Genomic DNA, 25,130 nt, shown 5'->3' with positions numbered 1-25,130 from the left:
TCACTGGTATGCTGGAAACATCAATTCAAGAAGAAATAACTGTTAGAGCAACTTTATTGGTAACTTTTGTTTTTCTTCAGGATAAAGAGGCAGTTCTTCGTCTATTCTATAGGACTGAGAATGCGGAATTTCATGATTCCAAAGTATCAATATTTCCTGATGTATCCAAATTGACACAAGCCAGACGGAAGAAATTCCTGGCCTATCGTCAGTTAACTTTGAGTATGGGAGCAACCTTTCAGTTACGTTTCCCCTGTAAATGCTGTCTTACCTATCAGAATGTTAGATATATATTTTATGACCCTGATCAATTAAATTTTTTTCTAGAGGGTAAGACGGCGTCTAGAGCTCCAGACTCTCCCATGGAGTCCTTCACCCAGGCAGATGGTTAAATCCAACCGCACTCTGTAATTTGTATGAGTTTTTTCTTTTAGATCCAACTTCCCTTGGAGGTGATGGACTCTCTCTCTTCATTATGTGGACTCTGATTAGTCATATATGTGGAATTATTATATAATTTATTGTAATTATTTTCTTTTTCAATTGTTAATTTCTTTAGATTGTTGTTAAACAATTTGTGAAAAATACAAACAAATTAAAAAAAACAAAACAAACACACCTAAGTCTATAACCGCAATGCCAGCCCACAAGCTGCTGCTGGACTGCTGCAACAAGATCTAGCAAACCCCACTATCCGGCCCTGCCATTTCTAAGAGACTGCACCGGGCTTTGACAAACCACAAACCACGGCTTCCACACCAATCCATCATTGTGGGGCCCTCAAAAAAGCCAAGAACATTCTCCCACATGCCAACGACCATCCAGGAAAAGAACACAAGACCCTAGATGCCACAGCAAAATAGGTTTACCACAGGTCCATGCTTAATGCAAGGATTAATACCCACCTCTTCCACTTCATTCAGTACAACGATATGCTGCTAAGGAAAGTGGAAGAAGCCCTAGCTTCCCTACACCCAGATGGAAAAGCCTGCTTAGCCCCCATCCTGCTCGACATGGAAAAATGCAGAAAGCATATGATCAGAGTGGCCTTTGATGCATTTGAGATGTCCACCTGCACAGCAGGAGTTGCCATAGCAGTCAGATGGCTGGCATGGTTATGAGCCATGGGCATATGTGAGGACACCCACAAATGAATTGTCAATGCACCTTGTTCATGGGAGAACCTCTTTGGAGACAAAGTGAGAGAAACAGTAGATACAATTAAAAAACATTGTACAACTCTCCAGACCCTCTCCTCAAATGGACTGGTAAAACCTTCATCATCAAGATGGCATCACACCAACCAGGTACATTAGATAGATTGTGAGCCCACCGGGACAGAGAGGGAAAAACTGCTTGAGTACCTGAATAAATGCATGTAAACCGTTCTGAACTCCCCTGGGAGAACGGTATAAAAAAATGGAAAAAAATAAATATCGTCAACACCAAAACACCTCAACACGTTATGACAACTAGACAAAATGGCTGTCCTACCGTTATAAACCATGAACATGCAGTGTCCCCTACCAGCAGAGGCAATGCTAAAGGGAGCAAAAGCAACAGCAGCCAATTACCTCCTCCTCCACAAAAGGTGAACCCTAGTTTTTGACTCCTCTCTGTTGCACAGAGATGTTTCATTTCTAGAACGACACTTTTTGGAATTTTTTCATGGTTGTTACCCTTTCTAGCAGTTATCAGACGGGGTCTCCTGAGGCAGATACTGAAACGGGGCCGCGTCGGGACCCTGATAAGTACCTTTATTTTTCAACGTTTTTGATTGCAAAAGTGTCTAGTGTCAACCCGAATGCAAGATTTGAAATCATTTAGAAGTTTTTTGAATATACACATTAAGATATTCATTCAGTTTTTTACAACTCACACCCTTAAGTGGGACTTGCCTTTGCATTTATTGAGCAATGATTAAAAGATAAAACTCTTGTCTTAAGAGGGGGTTGCTTCTCCCTCTTTAGAGTTACATTTTTCTGAGCCATATTTTTGCATAGCAGGTCCTGCTCTTGGGTTGTGCTAACATAATAGAGTCAGTCTCTCTTGTTTATATTTCAAATTGTTTTTCTGACTCCTTAGTTACTTTGTCCCTGCCATAGTGGAAACATAGCTAGCTATCATTGGCAAGGAGGGACCAGGAAGACAGCACAGAATGAGAACATCACAACATCAGAGTCCTGAGCAAGAAAAGTTTTTACAATGTGGTTGTCATTTTAAACAGAACATGCACAGCAAACATAAGGAGTAAAGTATTTATAGTATAGTATAGTGATTTATGCTGCTTAAAAAACATATATTAATTGGTCAGGACTAGAGGTTTTTGAGCCAATGAAGTAGCTACCCTTTCTAGTATGTCTGCTCAGTTTAAGTACTTGCAGCATACGGGGATTTGAGGCTTTTTCGCTCCATTAATCAGGATTGAATTAATTTTGAGATAATTATCCGTGGAAAGAAGATTTTTCACATTCCAAAGCTGATTTATAGATTTGAATTTACATGAGAGGGGTTTTAGTGGTGGTTGTCAAAAGTTACCCCACACCCCTCTTGAGCTTGTCATCTCTTTTGGAATTTATAGAAGCTCTGGTGGACATGACTCTAGTAAAAAGTATTTTTTCAATAAGAAAGGATCATCACTTTTATATACATTGAAGAAGAAATAAAGAAGAGTCAGCAGACATTGAAATAAAAAAGAGATTTTTCTGGGCCACATGGTTTCAACAGGAACTGTATTTTTATGTACACAACCACATTCATATACTATCCAGGTAGAACTAGACTTTACACCTGAGATATACCCCTCAGTTGTCCTTATGCAAACATGTATTGTATAAACAAAGACAGTTTCTCCCATGTATGCTGGAAACCTCAATGAACAGTGTCACCAAATTGTACACCAGCTTTGTATCCAAAACAAATGTCTTGTTATAGAGTAGACTAACATCAGTATAAACTCCAAAGATGAAAGTTGACTGCATCTTGACCGCCTCATTACTATCACAATATTCCTACTTGTCAGTTCCAGATGCTAGGAAGGAAGCTGAAGACCAGAACGCCAGGCGTTTTCGGAGATCTTGCCAATAGCCAGGGCTAACAGAAAGAGGCAGACAGAACTGCAAGCAGTCAACGCATGGATGAGGCGCTGGTGTGAGGAAGAAGGATTCCACTTCATGTGCAATTGGATGATGTTCTGGGGGAAGAGCAAGCTATACAGGAAGGATGGACTCCACCTCAGCGGAGATGGAACGAGACTACTAGCAAGCAACATCAAGTGATAAATTGAGAAGTTTTTAAACTAAGAAAGGGAAATCCGACAGTCGACCAAGAGTCGATGGTTCGGGAAACGGTATACCCAGAGGAAGACTCACTGGATCATAGGCAAGATAGAAATCCCGATGGATCGAAAGGGATGGAAGTGAGGGAGACAGAAGGAGGAAGGAAGTGCAAGAAAGTAACAGGCCGCAAACTTAAATGTATGTACACAAACACAAGGAGCCTAAGGAATAAAATGGGGGAATTGTAAGCTATGGCACAAAAAAATAACCTAGACATCATCGGCATCACGGAATCATGGTGGAATGAGGACATCTGGGACACTGTAGGACAAAAAGGTGGGGGTACTGCCCTATACATAAGAGGGAATTGAGTCTACCAGAGAGAACACATCGGAAATAAACATTAAGGTAATGGGCCAAAATACCCGGAACACATTGAACGGATATGAAGATCAGCATCTACTACCTCCAGGGCAGTCCTAAGAGACTGATGGAGAAACGGCGGACGAGATTAAACACGAATGCAAGAGAGGCAACACAGTTATCATGAGTAACTTAAATTATCCGGGGATAGATTGGAACCTAGCAGTGGCGTACCAAGGGAGGGGCGGGGGGGGGAGGTCCGCCCCGGGTGCAGCCTGCCCCGGGTGCAACCTTAGGGGGGGTGCACAGCCGGCTGTGCACCCCCTTAAGGCTGCCATCGGAGAGGAAGTTTGGGCCAGCCAATCGCTGCCTGGATGGGCAGAACTTCCTCTCTGACGGCAGAATTGACGTCGGGGAGAAGAATGCTGGTCGCCTGACGCTGGGAAGCAGAGAGAACTTGGGGCAGCCGCGGTGACAGCTTTGGACCTGTTCCCCGATGATGGCAGCAGTGGCTTGGTGGAGGGCAGGGAGAAAGAAAGAAAGGGGGCAGGCAGGGAGACAGAAGGGAAACAGAAAAAAAGAAAGGGGGCATGAAAAGAGAAAGAAAGAGAGGGCAGGGAGAGAGGAAGAAAAAGTTGGGGGGAGGGGGGGAATGAGGTCAGGAAGAAAGGAAGCATACAGGCTGAAAGAAAGGAAGAAAGATTGGATGCACAATCAGAAGAAAGTGCAACCAGAGACTCATGAAATCACCAGACAACAAGGTAGGAAAAATTATTTTATTTTCAATTTAGTGATCAAAATGTGTCTGAATTTATATCTGCTGTCTATATTTTGCACTATTGCCCCATTTTACTAAATCGCAATAGAGGATTTTAGCACAGGGTGGCCTATGAGCGTCGAGAGCAGCCCTGGGCATTCAGCACAGCTTCCTGCGCTAAAAACTGCTATTGTGGTTTAGTAAAAAGGGAGGGGGTATATTTGTCTATTTTTGTATGATTGTTACTGAGGTGACAGTGCATAGAGTCATCTGCCTTGATCTCTTTGAAAACCTCCCAGAATAGGAATGATAATTAACATTTTCTCAGCATACAGTGTGCTTTGTGTTTTTTTTAAAATTTTATTGTTGGTAGTAGATAGTAACATAGTAACATAGTAGATGACGGCAGATAAAGACCCGAATGGTCCATCCAGTCTGCCCAACCTGATTCAATTTAAATTATTATTTTATTTTTTTTTCTTCTTAGCTATTTCTGGGCGAGAATCCAAAGCTTTACCCGGTACTGTGCTTGGGTTCCAACTGCCGAAATCTCTGTTAAGACTTACTCCAGCCCATCTACACCCTCCCAGCCATTGAAGTCCTCCCCTGCCCATCCTCCTCCAAACGGCCATGCACAGACACAGACCGTACAAGTCTGCCCAGTAACTGGCCTAGTTCAATCTTTAATATTATTTTCTGATTCTAAATCTTCTGTGTTCATCCCACGCTTCTTTGAACTCAGTCACAGTTTTACTCTCCACCACCTCTCTCGGGAGCGCATTCCAGGCATCCACTACCCTCTCCGTAAAGTAGAATTTCCTAACATTGCCCCTGAATCTACCACCCCTCAACCTCAAATTATGTCCTCTGGTTTTACCATTTTCCTTTCTCTGGAAAAGATTTTGTTCTACATTAATACCCTTCAAGTATTTGAATGTCTGAATCATATCTCCCCTGTCTCTCCTTTCCTCTAGGGTATACATATTCAGGGCTTCCAGTCTCTCCTCATACGTCTTCTGGCGCAAGCCTCCTATCATTTTCGTCGCCCTCCTCTGGACCGCCTCAAGTCTTCTTACGTCTTTCGCCAGATACGGTCTCCAAAACTGAACACAATACTCCAAGTGGGGCCTCACCAATGACCTGTACAGGGGCATCAACACCTTCTTCCTTCTACTGACTACGCCTCTCTTTATACAGCCCAGAATCCTTCTGGCAGCAGCCACTGCCTTGTCACACTGTTTTTTCGCCTTTAGATCTTCGGACACTATGACCCCAAGGTCCCTCTCCCCGTCCGTGCATATTAGCTTCTCTCCTCCCAGCATATACGGTTCCTTCCTATTATTAATCCCCAAATGCATTACTCTGCATTTCTTTGCATTGAATTTTAGTTGCCAGGCATTAGACCATTCCTCTAACTTTTGCAGATCCTTTTTCATATTTTCCACTCCCTCTTCGGTGTCTACTCTGTTACAAATCTTGGTATCATCTGCAAAAAGGCACACTTTTCCTTCTAACCCATCAGCAATGTCACTCACAAACATATTGAACAGGATTGGCTCCAGCACCAAACCCTGAGGGACTCCACTAGTCACCTTTCCTTCCTTCGAGCGACTTCCATTAACCACCACCCTCTGGCGTCTGTCCGACAGCCAGTTTCTGACCCAGTTCACCACTTTGGGTCCTAACTTCAGCCCTTCAAGTTTGTTCAACAGCCTCTTATGAGGAACTGTATCAAAGGCTTTGCTGAAATCCAAGTAAATTACATCTAGCATATGTCCTCGATCCAGGTCTCTGGTCACCCAATCAAAAAATTCAATCAGGTTCGTTTGGCACGATTTACCTTTTGTAAAGCCATGTTGCCTCGGATCCTGTAACCCATTAGATTCAAGGAAATACATTATCCTTTCTTTCAGCAACACTTCCATTATTTTTCCAATAACTGAAGTGAGGCTCACCGGCCTGTAGTTTCCTGCTTCATCCCTGTGACCACTTTTATGAATAGGGACCACATCCGCTCTCCTCCAATCCCCAGGAATCACTCCCGTCTCCAGAGATTTGTTGAACAAGTCTTTTAATAGGACTCGCCAGAACCTCTCTGAGCTCCCTTAGTATCCTGGGATGGACCCCGTCTGGTCCCATCGCTTTGCCCACCTTCAGTTTTTCAAGTTGCTCATAAACACCCTCCTCCGTGAACGGCGCAGAATCTACTCCATTTTCTCGTGTAACTTTGCCAGACAATCTCGGTCCTTCTCCAGGATTTTCTTCTGTGAACACAGAACAGAAGTATTTGTTTAGCACATTTGCTTTCTCCTCATCACTCTCCACATATTTGTTCCCAGCATCTTTCAGCCTAGCAATTCCATTTTTTATCTTCCTCCTTTCACTAATATATCTGAATAAATTTTTATCTCCCTGTTTTACATTTTTAGCCATTTGTTCTTCCGCCTGTGCCTTCGCCAAATGTATCTCTCTCTTGGCTTCTTTCAGTTTCACCCTGTAGTCCTTTCTGCTCTCCTCTTCTTGGGTTTTTTTATATTTCATGAACGCCAACTCTTTCGCCTTTATTTTCTCAGCCACTAGGTTGGAGAACCATATCGGCTTCCTTTTTCTCTTGTTTTTATTGATTTTCTTCACATAAAGGTCCGTAGCCATTTTTATCGCTCCTTTCAGCTTAGATCACTGTCTTTCCACTTCTCTTATGTCCTCCCATCCTAACAGCTCTTCCTTCAGGTACTTTCCCATTGCATTAAAGTCCGTACGTTTGAAATCTAGGACTTTAAGTATCGTGCGGCCGCTCTCCACTTTAGCCGTTATATCAAACCAAACCGTTTGATGATCGCTACTACCCAGGTGAGCACCCACTTGAACATTAGAGATACTCTCTCTATTTGTGAGGACCAGATCCAATATTGCTTTTTCCCTTGTGGGTTCCGTCACCATTTGTCTGAGCAGAGCCTCGTGAAAGGCATCCACAATCTCCCTACTTCTTTCCGATTCCGCAGACGGTAGATCTTTTTGTCTTCGTCATTTTAAAAGTAGCTCGCAAGCCCAAAAAGTGTGGGCACCCCTGAGCTAGAGCGTTGAAGCTGCGTGTGGCTGCCATAAAGGTCATCTCTGACACAATCGGAAGTTGCATCAGAGATGACCTTTACGGCAGCCATATGCAACTACAACGCTCCGGCTGCTGTAAGAAGGCAGTTTAGACATCGCTGGCCACAGGGCAGGGAGGTTTGTCGCACCGGGCCTGTTGTCCGGGGGGGGGGGGGGGGTTGCGTTGCACATCTTGTTGCCAAAATTGGAAAGGTGAGGAAGGGAGAAAGATGGGCCTGTGGTGGATGGAGAGATTGAGAGAAGGGGGCAGATGATGGAAGTGGGTAGAAAAAGGAGAGAGAAGAGGTCAGATGATGGAAGTGGGGAGAAGGGAGAGCAAATGCTGAATGGAAGTGGAGAAAGAGAACACATACTGGATGGAAGGAGGGATAAAGAAAAATGACATATGCTGGATGGGGGAAGAAGATAGAGATAGTGGAGGGGTGAAGGAAAGGGGTGGCATGCTGTGGGTAGACATAGTGAAAAGAGGAAAAATGAGGACTGCATAGTAAGAAAGAGTTTAATTTAAATGGAGGCAGAAAATAAAGAAGGAAGACCAGAGAAGGAAAGGGAAGAGAGAGAGGAGAAAGAGATGCCAGAGAACGGGGAAGGAGACAGAGATATCATATCTGAGCGGAGGAAATGAGAAGAAAGAGATGCTAAAAACCACAGGGGGGAGGGAAAGAGAGATGAAAGGAGAAATATGCCAGACCATGAGGGAACAGAGGGAAGATGATGGATGCCAGACCAAAGGGGGGGGGTCTAGAGGAGAGATGGAAGGGGGAAGCATACAGTTTCTGGAAGGGGCATAGAAGGAGAGAAGATGCCATATAGGGAGGGGCAGAGAGATGGCAGACAGTGGATGGAAGGAAGACAGTAACAAGAAGATGAGAAAAGCAGAAACCAGAGAAGACAAAGGTAGAACAAAAATTTTCTATTTATGTATTGCTTTAGGAGACATATGTCACTGTTTCTGTGGTGTTGCATTTTATGCAGAGTCTAGCTTCTTGCTGGTTCAATTGAACCTTTGTCTATGTATTTCTATTTTATCCCCCCTTTTACAAAACTGTGGAGCGTTTTTTAGAGTCAGCCGTGATGGTAGCAGCTCTGATGCTCAGAATTCTATGAGCATCAGAGCTGTTAAATGACCAAGTCAAAATGATCTACCAATAATAAAATTAAAAAAAAAACACAAAGCACACTGTACGCTGAGAAAATGTTAATTATCAGTCCTATTCTGGGTTTTTTTCAAAGAGGTCAAGGCAGATGACTCTATGCACTGTCACCTCAGTAACAACTATACAAAAATAGACAAATATACCCCCCTCCCTTTTTACTAAACCACAATAGCAGTTTTTAGTGCAGGAAGCTGCGCTGAATGTCCAGCGCTGATCTGGACACTCATAGGCTCCCTGCACTAAATACCGCTATTGCGGTTTAGTAAAAGGGGGCTATAGTGCATTGCTGTGAACAAGGCTGCCCTGGAACTTCAATAAGATAAGTTGCTCTGCATTTCATATTCTGCTCTTTTCACTGGTTTTCAGCATTCTATCTGCTTAATTTCTCTTCTCATCCCTGTTTCTTACTAAAAAAAAAAAAAAGCACAAAAAAATAAACCCTTCTCTTTCCTCTGTTAAATCTTATTTCCTCTTTCCCTTTCCCTTCATAGGACTTATAGTCCCACCAACCCCAGGGACCACTATTCATATATAGAGACCCATTAATCAGGACTTCACAACCAATCAAGATGACCTTTATTCTATGCAATCACTGTGGTGCTTTAATTCCAAGACATACTATTTGGAGGCCTAAGGCTTGCCCCATCTGTCTTCAACTTGCCAGTATTAAGGAGGAGCTCTGCAAACTTAAACAGGAATTGAATACAATTAAAGCAGCTTCCATCACTCCACAAAATCATACCAACTTACCACCTCTACCTCAAAGAATAAAACAGCCCAGGAATAAATGGGTCACAGTAGGCTCAGGAAGACTGCGACATGTAACACAGAAACATCCACCTTCACTAATATTACCTCTACAGAATTCCGTCGATCCACTAGTGCACTGTGATACTCAGGAAAACAGAAGGGAGGTGGGACTGGAACCAATGAAGGTAACTCAAGAGAACAAAGCGCACCCTAAGTAAAAATAAAAAAGCCAAAAACAGAAAACTATTACTGTTGGGGAATTCCATCATCAGAGGCAATAACCTTGGAACACAGGGTGAGGAGACCAAAATAGTGAAATGTCTTCCAGGATCCTCAGCTACCAGGAGTTCCAGGCAAATACTGACTATAATTAAGGAAGAAACTAGGGATTTTAACACTGATGTTGTTATCCATCTGGGAACAAATGTCCTGGCCAACAACTCCACACTTGCAGCACAGAAAGCTTTTCGGGAGCTTGGTGAGGGCGTGAAACCTTATGTAAAGACTTTAGCTTTTTCTGAAATACTGCCTGCATATGGAAAGGGAGAGGACTTTAATAGATGGCTCAGAGCCTGGTGTCATCAAGAAGGCTTCAGGTACATAGGAGGATGGGGAAATACATAGAAGGACAAGAAGCTATATTTCACTGATGGGCTACATATTACTACAGCAGGAAAAAGAAACCTTGCAGAGAAATTTAGACAATATTTTTCTAGGCATTTAAACAAGAAGGTGGGGGTGGTGTATGTACGAAGGACAATTATAGAGACCACCCCCAGCAAAAGAAAAGATGTGATAGTAGTAAAGGCTGCAACATAAGCAATATCAGCAACTCATTTCTTAGTATTGCAACGGAAAGTGAAACGACACAAAAATCCATACGAAAAATGAGATTATCGCTGAAAAATAGCTGGAAAGCGATGACCACAAATGCTCACAGTCTAAGCAACAAAGTTCATGATCTGCAAGCCCTGATGTTAGAGGCAGATCTAGATATTGTTGCTATCACAGAGACATGGTTCAGTGAATCACATGGATGGGATGCAAACATACCGGGATATAATCTTTTTAGGAAGGACAGAGATGGTCATAAAGGTGGCGGAGTAGCTCTCTATGTAAAGATCAATATCCAAGCGACCGAAATGCAAGGGACCTGGGGAGAGGAAGAAGCGATATGGATTGCTCTGAAAAGAGAAGATGGGACTTCTATCTACGTGGGTGTAGTCTACAGACCTCCGACACAATCGCAGCAAATTGATAAGGATCTGATTGTGCATATCCAAAAGTTTGGAAGGAAAGAGGAGGTTCTGCTGTTGGGAAATTTCAACCTGCCGGATGCGGACTGGAATGTTCCGTCTGCGGAATCGGAAAGAAGTAGGGAGATTGTGGATGCCTTTCACGAGGCTCTGCTCAGACAAATGATGACGGAACCCACAAGGGAAAAAGCAATATTGGATCTGGTCCTCACAAATGGAGAGAGTATCTCTAATGTTCGAGTGGGTGCTCACCTGGGAAGTAGCGATCATCAAACGGTTTGGTTTGATATAACGGCTAAAGTGGAGAGCGGCCACACGATACTTAAAGTCCTAGATTTCAAACGTACGGACTTTAATGCAATGGGAAAGTACCTGAAGAAAGAGCTGTTAGGATGGGAGGACATAAGAGAAGTGGAAAGACAGTGGTCTAAGCTGAAAGGAGCGATAAAAATGGCTACGGACCTTTATGTGAAGAAAATCAATATAAACAAGAGAAAAAGGAAGCCGATATGGTTCTCCAACCTAGTGGCTGAGAAAATAAAGGCGAAAGAGTTGGCGTTCATGAAATATAAAAATACCCAAGAAGAGGAGAGCAGAAAGGACTACAGGATGAAATTGAAAGAAGCCAAGAGAGAGATACGTTTGGCGAAGGCACAGGCGGAAGAACAAATGACTAAAAATGTAAAAAAGGGAGATAAAAATTTTTTCAGATATATTAGTGAAAGGAGGAAGATAAAAAATAGAATTGCTAGGCTAAAAGATGCTGGGAACAAATATGTGGAGAGTGATGAGGAGAAAGCAAATGTGCTAAACAAATACTTCTGTTCTGTGTTCACAGAAGAAAATCCTGGAGAAGGACTGAGATTGTCTGGCAAAGATACACGAGAAAATGGAGTAGATTCTGCGCCGTTCACGGAGGAGGGTGTTTATGAGCAACTTGAAAAACTGAAGGTGGACAAAGCGATGGGACCAGACGGGATCCATCCCAGGATACTAAGGGAGCTCAGAGAGGTTCTGGCGAGTCCTATTAAAGACTTGTTCAACAAATCTCTGAAGACGGGAGTGATTCCTGGGGATTGGAGGAGAGCGGATGTGGTCCCTATTCATAAAAGTGGTCACAGGGATGAAGCAGGAAACTACAGGCCGGTGAGCCTCACTTCAGTTGTTGGAAAAATAATGGAAGTGTTGCTGAAAAAAAGGATAGTGTACTTCCTTGAATCTAATGGGTTACAGGATCCAAGACAACATGGCTTTACAAAAGGTAAATCATGCCAAACGAACCTGATTGAATTTTTTGATTGGGTGACCAGAGAGCTAGATCGAGGACATATGCTAGATGTAATTTACTTGGATTTCAGCAAAGCCTTTGATACAGTTCCTCATAGGAGGCTGTTGAACAAACTTGAAGGGCTGAAGTTAGGACCCAAAGTGGTGAACTGGGTCAGAAACTGGCTGTCGGACAGACGCCAGAGGGTGGTGGTTAATGGAAGTCGCTCGAAGGAAGGAAAGGTGACTAGTGGAGTCCGTCAGGGTTCGGTGCTGGGGCCAATCCTGTTCAATATGTTTGTGAGTGACATTGCTGAAGGGTTAGAAGGAAAAGTGTGCCTTTTTGCAGATGATACCAAGATTTGTAACAGAGTAGACACCGAAGAGGGAGTGGAAAATATGAAAAAGGATCTGCAAAAGTTAGAGGAATGGTCTAATGCCTGGCAACTAAAATTCAATGCAAAGAAATGCAGAGTAATGCATTTGGGGATTAATAATAGGAAGGAACCGTATATGCTGGGAGGAGAGAAGCTGATATGCACGGACGGGGAGAGGGACCTTGGGGTTACAGTGTCCGAAGTTCTAAAGGCGAAAAAACAGTGTGACAAGGCAGTGGCTGCTGCCAGAAGGATGCTGGGATGTATAAAGAGAGGCGTAGTCAGTAGAAGGAAGAAGGTGTTGATGCCCCTGTACAGGTCATTGGTGAGGCCCCACTTGGAGTATTGTGTTCAGTTTTGGAGACCGTATCTGGCGAAAGACGTAAGAAGACTTGAGGCGGTCCAGAGGAGGGCGACGAAAATGATAGGAGGCTTGCGCCAGAAGACGTATGAGGAGAGATTGGAAGCCCTGAATATGTATACACTAGAGCAGTGATGGCGAACCTATGGCACGCGTGCCAACTGTGGCACGCGAAGGCCTTACAGCTGGCACGCGCAGGGCCGCCATCAGGGCAGTACTACCAGGGGGTGCACAGGAGAGAGAGCTGAACGGGGACGATGGGGGACCCGCGGGGTTAAATATAACTCGAGCCGTGAAGCTCGTCTTCTACTCCGACTGCCCTGCCGCTCACACAGCCGATCGGAAATCTTCCCCGACGTCAGCACTGAAGTCGGGGAAGATTTCCGATCGGCTATGTGTGCGCGGCGGGACAGGCAGGAAATAGAAGACAAGCCTACGCGGCTCGAGCTACATTTTGCTGAGAAAGTTGCTAAGATGGGCTGGGAGACAAACGGGGAACACAAAAGGGGGAGGGAGTGCGTTTTGGACACAAGGCGTGAACTTGGGAGAAAGGAAGGGAGGGAAAGAGATGCTGAGGTGGGGGAGGGAATGGGTTTTTGGACACAGAAGGCATGAACTTGGGAGAGAGGAAGGGAGGGAAAGAGATGCTGAGATGGGGGATGGAATGGGTTTTTGGACACAGAAAGCATGAACTTGTGAGAGAGGAAAGGAGGGAAAGAGATGCTGAGGTGGGGAAGGGAATGGGTTTTTGCACACAGAAGGCATGGACTTGGGAGAGAGGAAGGGAGGGAAAGAGATGCTGAGGTGGGGGAGGGAATGGGTTTTTGGACACAGAAGGCATGAACTTGGGAGAGAGGAAGGGAGGGAAAGAGATGCTGAGGTGGGGGATGGAATGGGTTTTTGGACACAGAAAGCATGAACTTGGGAGAGAGGAAAGGAGGGAAAGAGATGCTGAGGTGGGGGAGGGAATGGGTTTTTGTACACAGAAGGCATGGACTTGGGAGAGAGGAAGGGAGGGAAAGAGATGCTGAGGTGGGGGATGGAATGGGTTTTTGGACACAGAAAGCATGAACTTGGGAGAGAGGAAAGGAGGGAAAGAGATGCTGAGGTGGGGGAGGGAATGGGTTTTTGTACACAGAAGGCATGGACTTGGGAGAGAGGAAGGGAGGGAAAGAGATGCTGAGGTGGGGGAGGGAATGGGTTTTTGGACACAAAAGGCATGGACGGGAGAGAGGAAGGGAGGGAAATAGATGCTGAGGTGGGGGAGGGAATGGGTTTTTGGACACAAGGCATGAACTTGGGAGAGAGGAAGGGAGGGAAATAGATGCTGAGGTGGGGGAGGGAATGTGTTTTTGGACACAGAAGGCAAGGACTTGGGAGAGAGGAAGGGAGGGAAAGTGATGGTTGTGTACACGGGGAATAGAAGAAAGGATAATTTTTGGTCATAGGGAGGGAGTGAGGTACAGACAGTGGCATACCAAGGTGGGGGTGGGGGCGGTCTGCCCCGGTTTTACGCCCCAAGGGAGTGCACAGCTGGCCACCCTCCAGTGTTCTCCCTAGGCTGGCAAACTGCGTCTCTTTAGCCACTTGAGTGCCACCGCCGCCATTGGGAACAGGCCGGTGCCAAGTTCTCCCTGCTTTTCCCTGTGGGGCCGACCAACTCTCGCCACCCGTGTCAATTCTGATGTCGGAGAGGACGTTCTGGGCCAGCCAATCGCTGCCTGGCTGGCCCAGAACGTCCTCTCTGATGTTAGAATTGACGTCGAGTGGCGAGAGTTGGTCGGCCCCGTGGGGAAAAGAAGCAGGGCGAACTCGGCGCCGGCCTGTTCCCGATAGCGGCAGTGGCAGCCTATTCCCCAGTGGCGGTGACAGCATTTTCCCAATGGTGATGGCATAGGGGAGGGCAAGGAGAAAGAAAGAAAGGGGGGATAGGGAGCCAAAAAAAAAAAAAAAGAAAGAGGGCTGGGTGAAACAAAGAAAAATGGGGCACGGAGAGAGAGAGAAAGACAGACATACAGAATGAAAGGGGGTATGGAGAGAGAGAAAAAGAAAGAAGGGGGCAGGGTGAAACAAAGAAAAAGTTTGGGGAGGGAATGAGGTCTGGAGGAGAGAAAGCATACAGGAGACTGAAAAAAGGGAAGAAATATTGGATGCACAGTCAGAAAAATAAAGTGCAACCAGAGACTGATGAAATTACCAAAGGTAGGAAAATGATTTTATTTTCAATTTAGTGATCAAAATGTGTCCGTTTTGAGAATTTATATATGCTGTCTATATTTTGCACTATGGCCCCCTTTTACTAAACCGCAATAGCGTTTTTTAGCGCAGTGAGCCTATGAGCTTCAAGAGCAGTGTGGGGAATTCAGCGCAGGTCCCTGCGCTAAAAACCGCTATCGCGGTTTAGTAAAAAGGGAGGGGGAATATTTGTCTATTTTTGTATAGTTGTTACTGAGGTGACATTGCATAAAGTCATCTGCCTTGACCTCTTTGAAAACCCGCGGAATATAAATGATAATTAACATTTTCTCTGCGTACAGCGTGCTTTGTGTTTTTAAAATTTTATTGTTGGTAGACCATTTTGACTTGGCCACAAAGGTAAGGGGGAGGGAGGGGAGCTGCTGAAAGAGTCTACCTTGACGTGGTTGCAGGCTTACAAATCTTTTGGTCAAAGAGTGCGGCGACAGAGAAAAGTATGTGTGTATTCGGCCCATGAATGAAATCATTAAAACATTATAAATTGCCAATAAATTGAAATGAAAACCAAAGGATTGTGAATCAAATTGATTCTCTGACAATACAAAGATTCCAACCTTTAAAAATGATGTTACATAGTTCAGGCAACTTTATAAAGAGTTTTTAGATACTAAAATCTTGTTATTAAGGTTTAATTGACGTGCTGGCACTTTGAGGAAATTATTTGGTTTTGTGCGGCAGTTTGGGCACTCGGGCTCAAAAAGGTTAGCCATCACTGCCCTAGAGGAAAGGAGAGACGACAGGGGAGATATGATTCAGACGTTCAAATACTTGAAGGGTATTAACGTAGAACAAAATCTTTTCCAGAGAAAGGAAAATGGTAAAACCAGAGGACATAATTTGAGGTTGAGGGGTGGTAGATTCAGGGGCAGTGTTAGGAAGTTCTACTTTACGGAGAGGGTGGTGGATGCCTGGAATGCGCTCCCGAGAGAGGTGGTGGAGAGTAAAACTGTGACTGAGTTCAAAGAAGCGTGGGATGAACACAGAAGATTTAGAATCAGAAAATAATATTAAATATTGAAGTAGGCCAGTTACTGGGCAGACTTGCACAGTCTGTGTCTGTGTATGGCCGTTTGGTGGAGGATGGGCAAGGGAGGGCTTCAATGGCTAGGAGGGTGTAGATGGGCTGAAGTAAGTCTTAACAGAGATTTCGGCAGTTGGAACCCAAGTACAGTACCGGGTAAAGCTTTGGATTCTTGCCCAGAAATAGCTAAGAAGAAAAAATAAAAAAAAAATTAAATTGAATCAGGTTGGGTAGACTGGATGGACCATTCGGGTCTTTATCTGCCATCATCTACTATGTTACTATATAGAAAGCAGATATAAATTCAGACACATTTTGATCACTAAATTGAAAATAAAATCATTTTTCCTACCTTGTCTGGTGATTTCATGAGTCTCTGGTTGCACTTTCTTCTTCTGACTGTGCATCCAATCTTTCTTCCCTTCTTTCAGCCTGTATGCTTCCTCTCCTTCAGACCTCATTCCCTCCCCCAACTTTTTCTTCCTCTCCCTACCTCCCTTTCTTTTTTCTCTCTTCATGCCCCCTTTCTTTTTTATGTTTCCCTTCTGTCTCCCTGCCTGCCCCCTTTCTTTCTTTCTCCCTGCCCTCCACCAAGCCGCTGCTGCCACCATCGGGAAACAGGTCCCAAAGCCGCCGCCGCGGCTGCCCCAAGCTCTCTCTGCTTCCCAGCATCGGGCAGACGGAGAGGAAGTTCCGCCCAGACAGGCAGCGATTGGCTGGCCCGAACTTCCTGTCCGACGGCAGCCTTAGGGGGGGTGCACAGACGGCCAGGTCCGGAAAATGGTCGATCGCTAAGGCAAAGCGAGTCTATCACGGAGCCCGGGATGGGCTCCACAATCGACTCACTTTGCCTTGGCGATGGACCATTTTCCGGACCTGGCCGGCTGTGCACCCCCCCTAAGGCTGCACCTGGGGCGGACTGCCCCCACCTTGGTACGCCACTGCACATACATTAATCATCCAGCCAGACTGGATTGTTTATCAAGAAGATAGGCTGCTTGAATGGGACAAAGAAGCTAGAGACTAATCCCATCTACCATGCTTGCAAGTATCACACCCTCCTTATCAATTAAACTAACCATTGTTTCAAACAGTTTACAAATTCTAAACAGAAAGATACTGGGAAATACAATAATTTCTATATTCAGAATAAGATTCCAAGCTATAAAAGCCTCCTCTCTGCAACACACATGAATCTATCTCTTTCTCTATCTCTCTGTCTATCCTTCTCTTTATCTCTGGAACCCAAAGCTTAGACCATCACCCCATCCCCCTTTCTCTCTCTGGCTCTCCCTAGAACTTCATGCTTCTCTGTCTCTCTTTTCCTCTGGACTCTGTAAGGCAGGGAAACTGCTTTGCTCTCTCCTTAATTTTAATGTTTAAGTGTAACTTTTATGAATCTTACTTTTCTGTAAGCCTATTTCTATAATATATTCTTTATGCAATCACCTCTGGCCGTGCTTCTTATTTGAGTCTACTTCCTGGTGAATCTTTGGTGACGGTATTGAACCCAGGACCTGGCGTTTGTAAGGGCGCCTAACATAACCCCTACAACCTAATATTGTGGGGGCCACAACAATCCTTAACCTCACTTTGTGGGGGCCGCTTCAAACCTTACAGTAGGCAAGACAAGGAAAGTGACTAAGCTGATCTTTCATCTCTTGCATAGCATCTTCCTGTTCAGGACCCCAAGTCCAAGGTACATCCTTCTTCAGTAAGGTGACTAAAGGTCTAGAGATCTCTGCATACTGATCTATGAACTGTCGAGAATAGTTGCATATCCCCAAGAAGGAACAAAGTTCCGTCAGATTGGTAGGTCTCCTCAACTGTTGTAGGGCCTGTATCCTTTTCTTCTGTGGTCGAAGACCTTCAGAGGAAATTTCATACCCTAGGTAGTTCAGAGATGTTCGGCACCATTGACCTTTGGCAAGGGTCAATTTAGCTCCTGCATTCTGCAATTGTTGGAACACTTGTTCTACCTCTTCCAGGTGTTTCTGAAAGGTGGGACTCTTGATCAAGATGTCATCCACATAGACCAGAGTTCCTCGAGCTTTGGCATCTGGAAGTGCTTTATGGAGAAATATGTTGAACTCTGCAGGAGAGTTCAGAAAACCAAAAGGTGTTCTATTCCAAGTGTACTGTTTCTTCCCAAAGGTAAATGCTAGTTTGTATTGATCCGGTGGATGTACAGGGACTGCCCAAAATCCAGACGCTAATCCAAGCTGGTAAAATACTTAGCTCCTTTGATGGTAGTCAAGTTCTAGACAAGGGTATCCGCTTGTTTAGCTGTCGGTAGTCCAAGGCAATTCTCCAACTGTTATTCTTCTTCAGGATTGGCCACAAGGGTGAGTTATATGTACTGTTACAAGGCCTAATGATACCCCTAGCTTCCAGGGTATCAAGTATGTCTTGCACGGACTCATAGGAGGCCAAAGGAATCTTATACTGATGCACGAAGATGGGCTTACTCTGTTGATCCGTAGGAATCTTTGTCACATGTAGGTTAGTCAGGCCATTGTCATAAGAATCCACTGCAAACAGGTCTCGATACTTGTACAACAACTGTGCTAACTGAGCCTTTTCTTCTTCAGAAGAGCATGCATCAGCTAGGTCCACTTGTTCCTTTACCATGGCATCAAACTCAGAAAAAGGTTGGTTGGAGGAGATTTCCACTTGGTCTTCAATCTGTTCTTGCAGAGATGAAGATTCAATGGCATTCACCACTTTGGATTGGTCAGACAGAGCTAACTTCCTGGATAATATCAAACAGTCATTCTCCACTGTTACATGGGATGTCGATGCATCATATGGCCAGAGGAAGTCCAGTGAAATGAGTCCTTTAGGTGAGGTAAGAATACGGTCCGGTATGTTCCCCCCTTGGCAGGGGTCGACAATGGAAGACAAACTGCCAATGATAGGCAAAGTTACCTCAACATCAGGAAAAGATTCACCCACAAGAAAACCCAGAGGTTCTCCAGCAGAAAGTAGGACAATCAACAACACATGGAAAGAAGAGTTAGGTACTTCAAGACAAGGTAAAGCACCTAAAGAAAGGCCATGCTCGAGAAAAGAGGGATTTGGGTTGAAAAAAACAATATCATTGAGCATGCGTTGACCATGGGCCAAACGAAGGGGCAGGGCAAAATCCTGCACAAGACCAGAATCTTGACGTCTTCAGCACAGACCACTTCACAAACTTGAGGAAGAGGTTGTCCAGCCTTCAGATCATCCACGCCTTCTACCGGGGTGCCTTGTAATCTGCTCCAAAGCACACAGTTCACCAAATCAAAGTAGACTCCTAGGCAAACAAGACAATCTGATCCCAAACACAAAGATGTATGTAGGCCTCTCACCACAGAAAAGTGATGAACGAAAGTCTTAGAACCCAGAGTAAGCGAAAGGCTACAAACCCCAATGAGAGGCTTGACACCCTGACCTGGTATAGGTAGGTAAGTAGAGTGGTGCCTAACAAACGGAGCAGATGTGGTTCGCTGAAGTTGACGGAAAAAGGATTCACTGATCATGGAGATGTCACTACGTAGTAACAGTTGAGCTTGAACCGGGACAGAGCCGTGCAGGTGGACATCAACAGACAAGTCAGTATCATCCTGGTGAAGTACAATCAGTAGATGAGGATGAGAAGTCAGAGAACTGGAAACAGATGAGCTGGGTTCTTGGACGGTCTCTTGAGGTGGTTCCGGCACAGGGAACGTAAACTTCAGAACAATCTCCAAATGGTCAGCCTGGAGAACAATGTCAGATATTTGTTCCTTGGGAACGCTGACAATCTCACGGCCTGTGGGACCCCCCTCTGGAACGTTGTTGTACCATAGCTCCAAGATGTGTGGATCCACTGAACGCAGGAAATTGATTTGAATTGAAGTATCCACGGATCCTGGGACCCTTGAAGATCGAGAGGGCTCATTGCTTGGGGCCGCGCCGGGAGGCTGCGGATCGCCCGAGGGCGGTCATCTGCCGCCTTCTTAATTATCGGCATAAGGTGGAGATCCTGAGAGCGTTACGGCAGGGAAAGAAGTTACTGTATGAGAATCGTGCTATCCTCTGCTTTCAGGACTATTCGGCGGAAGTCTCCCAGGCTCGCTGCTGGTTCTCGCCCCTGTGTACTCAGCTCATCCAATGCCACATCACTTTTTCCTTGCAGTACCCGACCCGTTTAAGAGTGGTTCATCAGGGCTGGGCCCATCATTTTGACACCTTGGAGGCGGCACAACGTTTCATATTGGAGCAGTTCCCGGAAGGCCCTGAGTGAGGGGTGGTGGAGGACATTGGAGCACAGTTGTACAGAGGGCCTGACCGACTATTCCTTTTGGACTCTGTTGAGGGGGCCTCATTTGGTACCTAAGCCTGGGGCTTGTTGTGCCTCCCTTGTGGGGTCCGCTAGTCTCTTGCTCTCCTTGAACTTTCAGTATGGTCACTTTGGGGTATGTTTATATGGTAGGGGGGGGTTTGAATGTTTGTTGAGTGCTCATGGGGGTGGGGGGTGCTTTCTTTCCTTACCCTGTGCTTTGACCTTCTTTGTTGAGCTCTGGGGGTGCCCTTCTTACCTCTTCTTCTTTCTCCTCTCTTTGGCCTTGGGGCTGCTTTGTTGCGGACTGGGGCTTAATCCTATTGGTGGGGTCTTCTTGAGGGATTCCCGTGGAGGGTGTAAAAAGGTTCCTGGAAGTGACGCCTGTTTGGAGGTGTCCTGGGCTTAGGGTGGGGGAGGTAGGGGTGGGGTTGTGCGAAGGAGGGGGGAGCGGGGGTTCTTTGGGGCTTGGGAATGGGAGGGGGGCTGGGTATTACGGATGCATTCTAGTTGGGGTAGAGGGAAGGGGCTTCATGTGGGGGGGGAGGAGGGTAGGTCGACTTATGCAGGCAGTGGAGGTATCTTTGGGGGCTGTTCGGGGGCCCATGGTTGGAGCTGGAGGGGTGGAGGCTGGGACACCCCTCTGGTACCCTATGGGAGGTATCTTTTGGGGTTTTTTTCCTCTGATTGTCCTGTTCTGGAGTACACATTAACCTCGTGTAATGTGGGGGTATTCATTCCCCCATAAAATGCTTGAATTGTTCTAAAATCTCTATTGCCTTTTTGCAGGAGACCCAGTTGTCCTCGGCGGAACATGCTAAGCTCTGTACCTGGTGGGTTGGGGCACACTTGGGAGGCGGGAAAGGTGGGGCAATTATCCTGATTCAGGAGGGACTTTCTTTTCAATCTCATCAAGTGCTCCGCGATCCTAATGGTCGTTATCTTATTACGTTGGTTACGCTCCATAATTAGCCTCTTTTGTTATGCGATGTTTATGCGCCTAACAATCCTCCTGCTCGGTTTTTTCGGGGACTTCACAATCAACTTTTGCAATTTGGTGACATTCCTCTGCTTCTTGGGACGGGATTTCAATGAAGTCTCCGACCCGTGCTTGGATTGTTCTGCTTCCACGGGCAGGGAAGCTGCTAAGCTTTGTACAGGGGCTCGAATTTTGGAATCCGGGTTGGGGTTGCTGGATGTTTGGTGGGCATTGCACCCTCTGTAGAGGGACTATTCTCACTTATCTAGGGCCCTTGGGACCCTCTCCCGTATTGATTTGATTCTTATCTCGCATGCTTTAGTGCCTCGGGTGCTGGAGGTGGAAATGGGTCCTATTGAAATATCTGACCATGCTTGGGTGGGACTACGCTGGTCATGGGGTGAATCCTGGAATAGTCCGCAGGGGTGGCGGTTTCCATATTATCTCTTCTGTGATGCTCATTTCCAGGAGTTTCTGCTTCAAAAGTGGGATAACTTTAAACATGATAACCAGCGACATAGGGACGATCCCATCCTTTATTGGGAGACAGCTAAGGTGGTGTTGCGGGGAGTGATCATCTCCTATGTGGCGCAGCTGACGAAAATGCGGCACCAGGCTGTTTTGGCTTTGGAACGTAGAACTACTGGATTACGTTGTTAGTATGGTCGGCAGCCCTCTCCCCTGCTTTGGACACAACTTTTGGAAGTACAGCAGGAATTGAACGAGTTGTTACATCAAGGTGCGATGTAGTCGAGGGCTTACTATCAGTTTCAATTGTTTCACTTTGCTAATAAGAGTAGTCAACTGCTGGCGCGTATGGTGAAGGCGCATCGTGGACGGGAAGCCATTACAGTGCTATGCGAAGCTTACGGGGGTTGCACCATCGCCCTGTGGAGATTTGCGAACTGTTGCGTTCTTTTTTTGAAGATTTATACACCGACCCATGACCAGCCGTTCTGGATGGGCGGGTGTACCTGGACAGTGTGGATTTGCCTTGTTTGTCTCTCAAAGATTCCGAAGCTTTGGAGCGCCCATTTGCTGCTGAAGAGGTGGAGAGGCTATACGGATTAACCCTTTGGGAAAGGCACCAGACCCGGACGGGTTTCGAAGTGAGTTCTATAAACTTCTGGTGGAGGATATTGCTCCAGTGTTGGCGGACGTTTACAATTAAGTGTGGCCAAGGGCTTTCTTCCCCGTTATCAGAATTTGGCTCAAATTATTGTTTTGCTGAAGCCTGGTAAGGACCTCCACTTTCCTGATTCTTATAGACCCATCTCTTTGTTGAATTACAAGACTAAGCTTATTGCAAAGATTCTTGCAACTCGTCTGGCTTGGGTGCTACCGTCGGTGATTTCTGAGTCTCAGGTGGGCTTTGTCCAAGACCGTCCAGTGGCTAAGAACATTAGGCGTATTTTGTTGGCTTTGGAGAGGGCTTATCAGCTTTGATGCAGAGAAGGCTTTTGACAGGGTGCGGTGGGGCTACCATTTTGCGGTGCTGGAGAAATATGGCATAGGTCCCTTTTTCTTAACGCGATCCGGGCATTGTACATTGATCCGGAGGCACGGGTTCTTGTTAATGGGAACCCCTCGGGTTCTTTTCGGATCCGATGTGGTACCAGGCAGGGTTGCCCGTTGTCGCCGATGCTGTTTGTGCTTTCCCTCAATCCTATGCTTCGGGAAATCCAATCTAATCCTGATATACGGGGACTGGCCCTGGGGGCCTCTCATTTTAAATTGATGGCTTTTGCGGATGATCTTCTGGTGTTCTTGACTGATCCTCAGCAGTCACTGCCCACCCTGCTGGACAGTATATGTGAATATGGGGATTTTTCGGGCTTTACCTTGAATTTGGCTAAGTTGGAGGCACTGGCTTCCTCGACTCTCCTTAAGCGGCATTGGTGGGGCGGTTTTCCGTTACGTTGGGCGGACTCTTCCTTTTGGTACCTGGGGATCTGGCTCACTATGGATCTCACTTAACTATATTGCATTAATGTCGATAAGCTCTTTTCGGATACTAAGCTTTCACTGGTTAAATGGCAGGATCTCCTGCTATCGTTGACTGGTAGGATCCATCTGTTCCAAATGATTGTCTTCCCCAAGTGGCTTTATGTGCTCCAGATTTTTCCCTTGTATCTTTTGCAGAAGAATATCCGGACCCTCTACTCTATGCTATCTCGGTTCTGTTGGGGGGGGGGGAAGGAAGCCTAAGTTGCGCTGGTCTTTGCTTGTTGGTCCGACTTCTGAGGGAGGTCTTAGGGTGTCTGATGTCCGATTGTATAATCAGGCTTGTTTGTTACATCATGTGGTGGACTTGGTGCTGGGCACCTCCTTTTATACTGATCTTTCTTTGGAGCGGGATTATTACTACCCTCTTCACCTCCTTTATCTTCTGCATCGCACCTTGATGTAATTTACTTGGATTTCAGCAAAGCCTTTGATACAGTTCCTCATAAGAGGCTGTTGAACAAACTTGAAGGGCTGAAGTTAGGACCCAAAGTGGTGAACTGGGTCAGAAACTGGCTGTCGGACAGACGCCAGAGGGTGGTAGTTAATGGAAGTCGCTCGAAGGAAGGAAAGGTGACTAGTGGAGTCCCTCAGGGTTTGGTGCTGGGGCCAATCCTGTTCAATATGTTTGTGAGTGACATTGCTGATGGGTTAGAAGGAAAAGTGTGCCTTTTTGCAGATGATACCAAGATTTGTAACAGAGTAGACACCGAAGAGGGAGTGGAAAATATGAAAAAGGATCTGCAAAAGTTAGAGGAATGGTCTAATGCCTGGCAACTAAAATTCAATGCAAAGAAATGCAGAGTAATGCATTTGGGGATTAATAATAGGAAGGAACCGTATATGCTGGGAGGAGAGAAGCTGATATGCACGGACGGGGAGAGGGACCTTGGGGTTATAGTGTCCGAAGATCTAAAGGCGAAAAAACAGTGTGACAAGGCAGTGGCTGCTGCCAGAAGGATGCTGGGCTGTATAAAGAGAGGTGTAGTCAGTAGAAGGAAGAAGGTGTTGATGCCCATGTACAGGTCATTGGTGAGGCCCCACTTGGAGTATTGTGTTCAGTTTTGGAGACCGTATCTGGTGAAAGACGTAAGAAGACTTGAGGCGGTCCAGAGGAGGGCGACGAAAATGATAGGAGGCTTGCGCCAGAAGACGTATGAGGAGAGATTGGAAGCCCTAAATACGTATACCCTAGAGGAAAGGAGAGACGACAGGGGAGATATGATTCAGACGTTCAAATACTTGAAGGGTATTAACGTAGAACAAAATATTTTCCAGAGAAAGGAAAATGGTAAAACCAGAGGACATAATTTGAGGTTGAGGGGTGGTAGATTCAGGGGCAGTATTAGGAAGTTCTACTTTACGGAGAGGGTGGTGGATGCCTGGAATGCGCTCCCGAGAGAGGTGGTGGAGAGTAAAACTGTGACTGAGTTCAAAGAAGCGTGGGATGAACACAGAAGATTTAGAATCAGAAAATAATATTAAATATTGAAGTAGGCCAGTTACTGGGCAGACTTGCACGGTCTGTGTATGGTCGTTTGGTGGAGGATGGGCAGGGGAGGGCTTCAATGGCTGGGAAGGTGTAGATGGGCTGAAGTAAGTCTTAACAGAGATTTCGGCAGTTGGAACCCAAGCACAGTACCGGGTAAAGCTTTGGATTCTTGCCCAGAAATAGCTAAGAAGAAAAAATTTAAAAAAATAAAATAAAAAAATTTTAAATTGAATCAGGTTGGGCAGACTGGATGGACCATTCTGGTCTTTATCTGCCGTCATCTACTATGTTACTATGTTACTATGTCCTTTTGTCGCGGTTGCCGGGGTATGCAGGCGCAGTATCCTGTTTCGACTGTTGAGAGGGACATGGCACTAGATACTTCGGTTGTGGAGC

Source organism: Geotrypetes seraphini, chromosome 6, assembly GCF_902459505.1.
Source record: "Geotrypetes seraphini chromosome 6, aGeoSer1.1, whole genome shotgun sequence".
NCBI classification, from domain to species: domain Eukaryota; kingdom Metazoa; phylum Chordata; class Amphibia; order Gymnophiona; family Dermophiidae; genus Geotrypetes; species Geotrypetes seraphini.
This window is presented reverse-complemented; position numbering follows the sequence as displayed.